Below are 9,511 nucleotides of genomic sequence, written 5' to 3' on the forward strand. Positions count from 1 at the left end.
CCTTTTGGTATATTTGGTATATCTCCAGCCACATTTACCCCCAATCTCAGGCAACAACCAATCTACTTCTGTCTGTAGAGCTTCATTTGAATTTTCTAGAATTTTATATAAATGGAGTCTTATCAGGTGTACTCTTGTGTCTAGCTGCTTTCACTCAGGCTGATCGTTTAGAGATTCATCTACATTGTTTTGTGTGTCATAAGTTTGTTCTTTTTCATTGCTGAATAATATTCCACTATATTGATAATCTTCATTTGCTTATTGACTTGGCCCAGTGAGCACTCACCATATAAGTGCAGGGGGTCGGCCCTGAGACAGAGTGGTGAATGGTAGATGCTGCTTGCCTTTTTTGGGCTGACTGACACTCTTATGGGAAGTCGGACATCAAGTATCTTGGCATCCGTCTTGTTGTTTGACGTCAGTCGTCATAAAGGCTACAAGGAGAAATGCAGGCCCTTCTGAGGGGCCAGAGAGGTAGCTTTATGGGAGAAAAGTTTGAGCCAAGATATGAAGGAGGCATTCTAGACAGAGATGTCAGAGAAGCACGTGGGGTGGAGAGGCCAGCCTGGTGAAGGCTCTGAGGGAGGGACAGAGGCTGACAGGTAAGCAGGGGCTGGGTTGTCCCTGGCTAGGTAGAGTGTTGGAAGTGCCCAAGTAACAGAAGAGTTTTAAGAAGACAGATTAGCAGATGAGACCTTGATCTGAAGAATGGACCTAAGGGGCAATAGTGGACATGGGAGACCAGTGAGGGGCTATTGCCATAATCCAGGCCAGAGCCAGTGATGGTGTGAATTAGAGTCAGGACGTGAAGGCAAAGACAGGGGGATCTGCTGGTCATTGGGAACATAGACTGTACTTAAGTTTAGGATCCCATAGCCAGGCGTTGGGGGGATTCTGATGCCTGGAAAAGGCCTGGCTGGCAGCATTTCCTGGGTTCCTCTGGCTTAGATGCTGGGCTTCCTCCCCGTTTTGGTCAGCTCAGGCTGCTGTAGCAAATACCACAGATGGGGTGGCTTAAACAGCACACATTTATTTCTCACAGTTCTGGAGGCTGGGAAGTCCAAGATCAAGGTGCCAGTAGATCCAGTATCTGGTGAGGGCTCACTTCCCAGTATGTAGACTGCCTCTTCTCCCTGTGTCCTCACATGGCAGAGAGAGAGAAGAAGCAAGCTCTCTGGTCTTCTTGTGAGGGCACTAATCCCCGGATGGGGGCTCCACCCTCAAGACCTAATCACCTCCCAAAGGCCTCACCTCCTAATATCATCACATTGGGGGTTTGAGCTTCAACATATGAATTTGGGGGACATACATTCAGTCCTTAACATTTCTGATCTCCTGCCATGGATTTCCCAGTTGCACTACCTGGAAGCCCAACCTCCCTGTGACTGTGGCCTGACTCTCTCCCCAGTCACCATTCATGGCTGGAGCTGGGGATGAGTGCCCTGCCCAGTTCTCCGACCCCTCCTGCAGGAAGCCAGCTCCTGCTTCCCAGGTTCCTGGGCACAGGTGAAAGGCTTTCTGGGAATCCTAGGGCTCTGGATTCACTCTGCAGTGACTTATGACCTTTCTCCCCCTGGAAATGTCACTGTCCTCTCCACCTAGACCCAAGGCTATAGACTGTCATGGGAGCTTCAGTTCAGTGGCTTAGCTCCAAACCACAAGTGGTCTCTCCATGGCCCTAACATTTGCTCCAACCTCCTGAACTCTCTCACTCCTGTTCTGTTGCTTTAGCCTTGGCCTTTGCCATTAAGCCCAGATACTTCTCTCTCCTAATCTTGTCTGTTGATCCGTCTTCCAGCTTTGCCACTTGGTACTGCCCTTGAGACATCTTTGGTCCCATGTCCAGTACCCCCCAGGGCCAGTGTTGTCCTGAGTCTCGGACCACTGCTGCTGAGATGGCCTGGAGGGAGGGAGGGAGGACAGTGGCTTCTCACTGCCACATGCCATCCACTGCAAGGTGTCCTGGCACCAAGGTTGCCTGGATCACTGGTTGGCCTCACTCTCTGACCCCCAGCCTTGCTCTGTCCCACTGCCCTGGGTAAGGGCACCTATGCAGTCCAGCTGTTCCTCCAGCCCCTTGGCCGCTGCCTCCTGCTGCTCTGCAGAATCCTACTGCTCCCCCTTCCTGAGGATCGCGGACTCTCATTATAACCGAGAGGCATAGTGAGACAAGGGCATGTGACCTGGCTTACCCAATCATAAATCTATACCTGTGAAGACCACATGAGTCCAGGCTCACATAGAAACTAACACTCTCAGTGATCAACATACAAGGATTGGATGTGAATCAAACGTTAGTGAAAGACCGTATTCACACTCAGTGTCTTTTTGCTGGTAATTCTACATGATACCCCAGTTCATGATGTACCTTCTATGGAATTTCACTTGAATAGCTCAAAATTACATACTTAATTACCTGCGGCTTCATTTGCCATGATTAATGGCTCAGTCCTGCTAGGGTGACACCTGGCAACAGTCATTTAAGGAAGCTGGTGGTGGCTATGTGAGAAAGCCAAATTGTCCTATTTGTTCACATGTTCTGATCAAAGATGCAAAACACTGATTTTAACTAAATGTCTTAGACAGGCCAAACCTTCAGACCAAGGAAGCCACTTTTCACTGGATGCTCAAGAGCCAGATGATCTTTAAGATCACTTGAAGCTGTATCACACCATGGTTCCACTTCGGCCATAAAAGTGGTTCTGCATCTTCTGTGTGGCAACACATTCCTTTTTTGTTTTTCTGTCAGCATGATATTAATGCCTATGTAATTAATTATATGTAGTACTTCCAGTAAAACTGACTCCTTTGAAGAGGAAAAGACTGATTTGCCTGCGAATGTAAACAGAACACATAAGTAAACACCAGAAGAAGAAAGCATTTTATAGTTTATCAAGAGAGCAATGCAGACACCTCATTGTCTACCTAAAAGTCTACTGGTGTTGGTACTTAATGTTTACATAGCACCTAACCACTTGCAAGGGCTTCCATATACATGAGCTCATTCTATCAAGAGGACTTGGATGATGTGACTTTCATTGCTGTGCTAAGAGAGAGTTTCAGACAGGGAGTTGAGAGACTGGCTCCTGCCTACCTCTGGCTCCAAGACAAGCCCATTCAAGCCTTAGCAAGTCTTCCCCACTCTGTGCCTCCAAAAACTCGTACTTGCTGCTCACTCCTGCTTCCTGTGGGGCAAGAGGTTATGAAGCTGAGTAATTTACTCGATACTGTTTGGAGGAAGGGGATTAGGACCAGGGCTGTGGCCTCATCACTTTAGATCCCAAACAGGCTGATGCTCAGGCCCAGGGTTGTGTTCCTCAGACCTATGCTGGGGTTGCCAGAACCTGAGACTTTTGGAAAATAGGAAGACATTTCTTTATTATTATTTTTTTTCCCCAGCCACCATTTAGAAGTGACTAAAGCTATTTTCCACTGACTTCACTAAAAATGTCAATACTGGGCTAAAAGCAAACAGAAAATGTTTGATTCTGGTGGCACGTTCTCCCCAGATTGATAAAATGCCAACTGCTGCACACAGAGTGGTGGGGTCTGGGGTGCTCAGCTGGAGAGAATCGGAGGATCACTTTGCCCGATGCTCCTATTTCATAGATGAGCAAACTGAAGCCAGAAACATGGCTGCCTGAGGCACAGTCCTCTGCCAAGTGTGGCAGAGCTGAGGCCAGGCCTCAGGCCTCCTAACTCTCCGCCCAGGGTCTTTCCACCACTTATGCTTCTCAGTGGGGACACATGTTCCCCAGGAGGCAGGAGGTGGTGAACCCAGGGCCGCACAGAGCCACAGGCTGCACGTGCCACACCTTCTGGAGCATCAATTCTCATTTAACTGATTCTGCCTGTTCGTTCAAGAAGACTTTAGAGAGGTGGGTGAAGAAAGTCTTCCTGATTCTTCCCTAAAGAGTGCTGGAGCAGAGTGCTGCTTCTTTCTGCTGTCAAAGCAGTGCCCGGTTGAGCCAAGGGGCTGCCCTGAAGGAGCAGAGATGTAGCCACATTGATCCCGGCCTGCACGTCCTGGTCTCACCCCCTTGGGAGGCCAAGGACATTCTCCACACACTCGACCTGGTCATTTGGCTGTTCCTGAGCCCTGGGACCTGTAGCAGAAACTGTGTTTTCCATCCTTGCATAGAGTTTCTGAGGAGCATTGGGGGATCCTCTTACAGGGGTATGAAATATGGGGAAGGCAAAGAATTTAGCTCACTCTGAAGAAATGTTTAAAGAAAACAAGCATGTTCCAAGCAAGGGAGTACGGCTGTGTTTTTAAGTTAAGTACCTTAAGAAACTCATCACGTTCGTCATTAGTCAGCCTGAAGGTCCAATCTTCTTTCATATCGTATTCATGACGGATTTGTTTATTTAAACAAACACCACAAGGCTCTGACTAACACAGCGGAAGAAATCGTGTCTAAGGAAAGAAAATCTGTGTTTGAGGAGGAGGGAAATGACAGGGCAGGAAAAGGAAGAGTATTAGCTGTCATGCCTGGGACAGAGAAGACCAGAGCCTCTCTGTGGGGAGCTCCAGGGCAGAGAAGGGCCATAGAACCTAGAACAAAGAGTTTTAACGTCTCCCAGGAGATAGAGACCCAATGGGAGTTTTCAAACAGTTGATTGTCGTGTTCCCTTTGCCTGGAGCAGCCTTCACTGCTACCCACTCACTTGGCTCTCATCTCCTCAAGTGTTGGCTCAGGTGGCATTCTCCATAAGGCCTCCTGTAACCACCCTCTTTAAAATCAATCCCCATTCCTGGCATTCTTCTATTCCCTGCTCCTGCTTTGTTTTTCTGTTGAGCACTAATCACTGTTTATCATTATATATTTACTTATCCATGGTTTTAATTTTTTGCCTTCCCCCATTAGTGTGCAAGCTCCATGAAGGCAAGGATTGCTGTCTCTTTTGTTTAGTGGATCTGAGCTTACCACATAGGCTCTGTTTGGAAACTCCATTTTCTAAAGCACCTTTCAGTACAGAACACCTAAAGATGTTTGGGGAAATATTTAAAACATCCTTCTGAATATATGACTGAGATGACAGCAGTAAGCACAAATCTGGGAGCACTGGAACCCAGGTTTTTGGCTCCCTGGTGGCCAAGAGCAGGGTCAGTAGATTACATGTAGAGGGAAAGTAGATATAACCAGACATCTGGTCAGGCTAGGGGGTCAGGTCAGAGAACCCCATGAAAAGCCAGCATTTCTGAAGGGAAACAGCTCTCATGGATGAACTGGAAGAAAGCCCATCCTGCAGAGGGATGCAGAGGAGATAACTGTCTGCCTTTGCCTTGGTTTTGAGATAAGCAGAAAAAAAATAAAACATGTATCTCCTGAAAATTCCTAGCTACTAGCCCATACTCACATAGATTTGGAGTTTAAATCCCCACTGTATGGATGGCCTTAAAACTCCCAAGGCAAATATCTACTTAAAGTGATCGCAGATTGGTACTTCCCTCAAATCCTGGGAGAAGGAAGTGTAAATTCTCACTGCAGAACACACCTCTAAGAAGTCTAAGGGACTTGAGCTCACAGAAAAAAGTCACTAAATATATGAGGAAATAAGCCACCGTGAGAGAGTCAGCAGAAGCAACAAACTACAAAATAAGTACAGCAAAAGCAACAGATAGGACAATCATCAGGCACAGAAAATAAAATAAGTATGTTTAAAGAAATAAAAGGAGTGGCTGGCCTGGTGGCGTAGTGGTTAAGTTTGCGCACTCTGCTTTGGTGGCCCAGGGTTCGCAGGTTCAGGTCCCAGGTGCAAACCTACATATTGCTCATCAAGCCATGCTGTGGCAGCATCCCACATACAAAATAGAGGAAGATTGGCACAGATGTTAGCTCAGGGACAATCTTCCTCACCAAAAAAAAAAAAAAAAAAAAAAGAAGAAGAAGAAGAAATAAAAGGAAATATCAGAAAAATACACAAATACACAACCATAGAACAAGAGGCTATAAAATCTCTAGGAAGAGCCTAAAAGAGCCAAATAGAACTTTTAGAAAGGAAAAATATAACTGATATTAGAAATTCAATGGGTGAGTTAAATAGCATATCGGATACAGCCAAGGAGAGAATTAGAAAACTGGAAGATAAATATAAATAAATGGCACACTAAACAAGAGAGACAAAGATGGAAAATATCAAGAGAAATAAAGGATAAATAAAGAAGATCCAAAATACATCTTTTCGAACATCAGGGCTGGCCCTGCAGTATGGTGGTTAATGTTGGTGTGCGCTGCTTTGGCGGCCTGAGTTGGTGGGTTTGAACCCTGGGTGCAGACCTACACCACTCGTCAGCTGTGCTGTGACGGCAATCCACATATAAAATAGAGGAAGATTGGCACAGATGTTAGCTCAGGGCTAATCTTCCTCTGCAAAAAAAGAGAACATCACAGAAACCGTGGAGAAAAGGCACTATTTATGGAAATAATGACCAAGAGCTTCCCAGAACTGATTAAAGACACCAATCTTCAGATTCAGCAATACCGATGAATCTCAAGCAGAAAAAAATAAAAGAAATGCACACTCAGACCACAAAACTCTAAACAATGCCCTCCCTCCCCTCCAAAGATGTTAAAAGTTGCTAGAGAGAAAGGCAGGTTACTGACATAGAATTGTTATGAGCTTTTAGTTAATGGCAGCCCTGATATTTGTTCCCCTACAGTGAACCCAGCATATATGGGTGAAAACCAAAGACACACGTTCCCAGTTCCCTGGTTCTTTAGTGACACTCATATGTAAATGTTTGTTTCTTTAACCTCTGACGCCCCGAGCTACAGAGCCAAATAGAAGCTACAAATTGTTAAAGTCCAGATGACGTCACACTGGGCTCCCACTACAGTTCCGGCTGATCCCAGGACCTTGAAGTTCCTCTACAGAGAAACTAATGTCCAGAGAACATCAAGACACCAAAGCTTCCCAGGCCCGACTCCTCGGCTTCCTGACGTCACAGTCTACCTTCCACCATGGAGATAAACAGCCAAGGACACTCATCTGAGAAATCCTGTGTCTCCTCCACTGGAAGCAGCCCCAGACACGGGCTGATGGGAAAATGCTGACCAAGAAGGCCACAGCCTCCCTCCCCTGCCTAAAATCCCAAATAAAAACCCCTGCCTGTTTCTTAACGGGGAGCAAGCAGCTTTTGGGGCACTGGCCCTTGCTTTGCTCCCTCTGCCTGGCAAAGTAAAGCCTTCCCTTTTTCTCCCAAGACTCCGTTCTCATTATTTGGATTGGCAACAGGATCAGAGATGGAACTTTTGGTAACAGAATGACAATTCAATGGAATCAGCAACAATAACGGTATCTAGGGGTCGGCCCTGTGGCGCAGGAGTTAAGTTCGCATGTTCTGCTTCGGCGGCCTGGGGTTTGCCGGTTCAGATCCCAGGTGTGCACCTATGCACTGCTTGTCAAGCCATGCTGTGGCAGGCATCCCACGTATAAAGTAGAGGAAGGTGGGCATGGATGTTAGCTCAGGGCTAATCTTCCTCAGAAAACAAAACAAAACAAACACAAAATAATGGTATCCAGAAAACAATAGAACAATATTTTCAATGTCCTAAGAGAAATTATCTGCTATATGAGACTGAATAGGCTAGAACAAACGAAACCAAATATCAGTGTCTTACTACACAAGGTTCATTTCATACTCACCCCAAATCTCCTGCAAATCAAGTAACCCTCCAAGGCAACTGTCCACTGTCCATGGACTCATGAATCCAGGCTTCCTACGTCTTATGGCTCCACCATCTCTGCACATGGCCTCCAGAATCACCAAAGAAGGGAGGAGAGAACAAAGAATCACGCAGATATGCTCAGCACCCCAGCCCAGGAAAGCCACATGTAATGTCCGCTCATAGCCCACTGGCCAGGGCTGGTCACAGGGCCATGCCCAATAGCAAAGGAGGATGTGTGTGCAGAGGGGAGACGCTTAAATATTCAGGGAGCATTAAAACTGCAAGTCTTTGAAGAACAAAGGCAAAGTAAAAACATTTTCAGACAAACCAAAACTTCTAGAATTTATTATCAACAGATTCTCATTAAAGGAACTTCTTAAAAAGGATATAGTTTAGGAATAGGGAAAATAATCTCCCTGTAAAGGTCTGAGGTACAAAGAGGAATGGTAGACAGAGGAATGATAGATGTGGAAAAAAATGTAAATAATTATTAACTGTATAAAACAATGGCAATGGGGTTAAAAAAAAAAAGCTCAAACTGGAACCAAAATCCTGGGCAAATGTAGCATAATCCACGAGGGGTATGATTGATGTTTCAGTGTTTTATGTGTTTTACAGCTTCCTTTTAGTGTTCCAGAGAACTCTGTTAAGTTAAATATAGATATTAAAATATCCAGGGTAACCACTAAAATAATAGAACTATAATGTCTAGCTTCCAAACTACTAGAGGGAGAAAAAAAGTGAAATGAGGGAAAAACATTGCGATCAATCCACAGGAGTCAGGAAAGGATGGGGATGGGGGAGTGGGCAGACAGAAGAGATAGGAGAAGTGGTACAAAGTAAAATAGTATAAATGGATAAAATATGTCAATAATCAACACAAATGTCAATGGACCAAACTCAAACAAATGGACAAAGATGATCAGACCACATTTTTTTAAATCCAGCAATATTCTGTCTGTATCTAATCGTGATAGTGAACACTTTCATGTACTCACTATATTCCAAGCATGGTTCTCAGCGCACTACAGATATTAACTCATTTACTCTTCCCAGCAGCCCAGTGGAACATGTGCTACTCTGATAAGAAAACTTAGTCATACAGAAATTAAATAACCTACCTAAGGTCGCATAACTTGAGTGGCAGAGTTGTGATTCGAACCCAGGCCAACTCCTAGAGTCTGCACTTTTAACCTCTGTACTATACCACCATTAACAGAAGGCGCCAGAAAGAATGGCAGTGAAATGCAGAGAAAGATAGACCAGGTAAATATTAACCGAAAGAAAGCTGGCATAATGACATTTATATCAGACTTTAAGACAAAAAGTATTATCAAAGATAAAGAGGTAAAAAGTATAATTAACCAGAAGATTTAATAGTTCTAGACTTGTATGCCCTTCATAACATTGCTTCATAATATGCAGAGTAAAAATAGAGAGAACTACAAAGAGAGGTTGGCAAATATATCATCATAGTGGGACACTTTAACATACCTCTCTCAGTAGACAGAAAATCAATAAGAATATAGAATATTTGAACATGCTTGACCTGCTGGAGACATATGGAACACAGTACCCAACAGCTCAAGAATGCATGTACTTTTCCACATGTATATGGAACGTTCATAAATATTGATCTAGACCATAAAATATCACTGAACAAACTTCAGAGAATCACCATCCAAACCACAGTTCCTGATCACAATGAAATCACCTTAGACATCAATAGTAATTCATAGCTGAAAATAGTGGCTTGATCAAGAATGAACAATTCAGATGAAGGATGTGCAAGGTTAAGCCAAGGAAGTAGCACTAGGGAGGGAAAACAGAGGACAGAT

Source organism: Equus przewalskii, chromosome 1, assembly GCF_037783145.1.
Source record: "Equus przewalskii isolate Varuska chromosome 1, EquPr2, whole genome shotgun sequence".
Classification (NCBI taxonomy): Eukaryota; Metazoa; Chordata; class Mammalia; order Perissodactyla; family Equidae; genus Equus; species Equus przewalskii.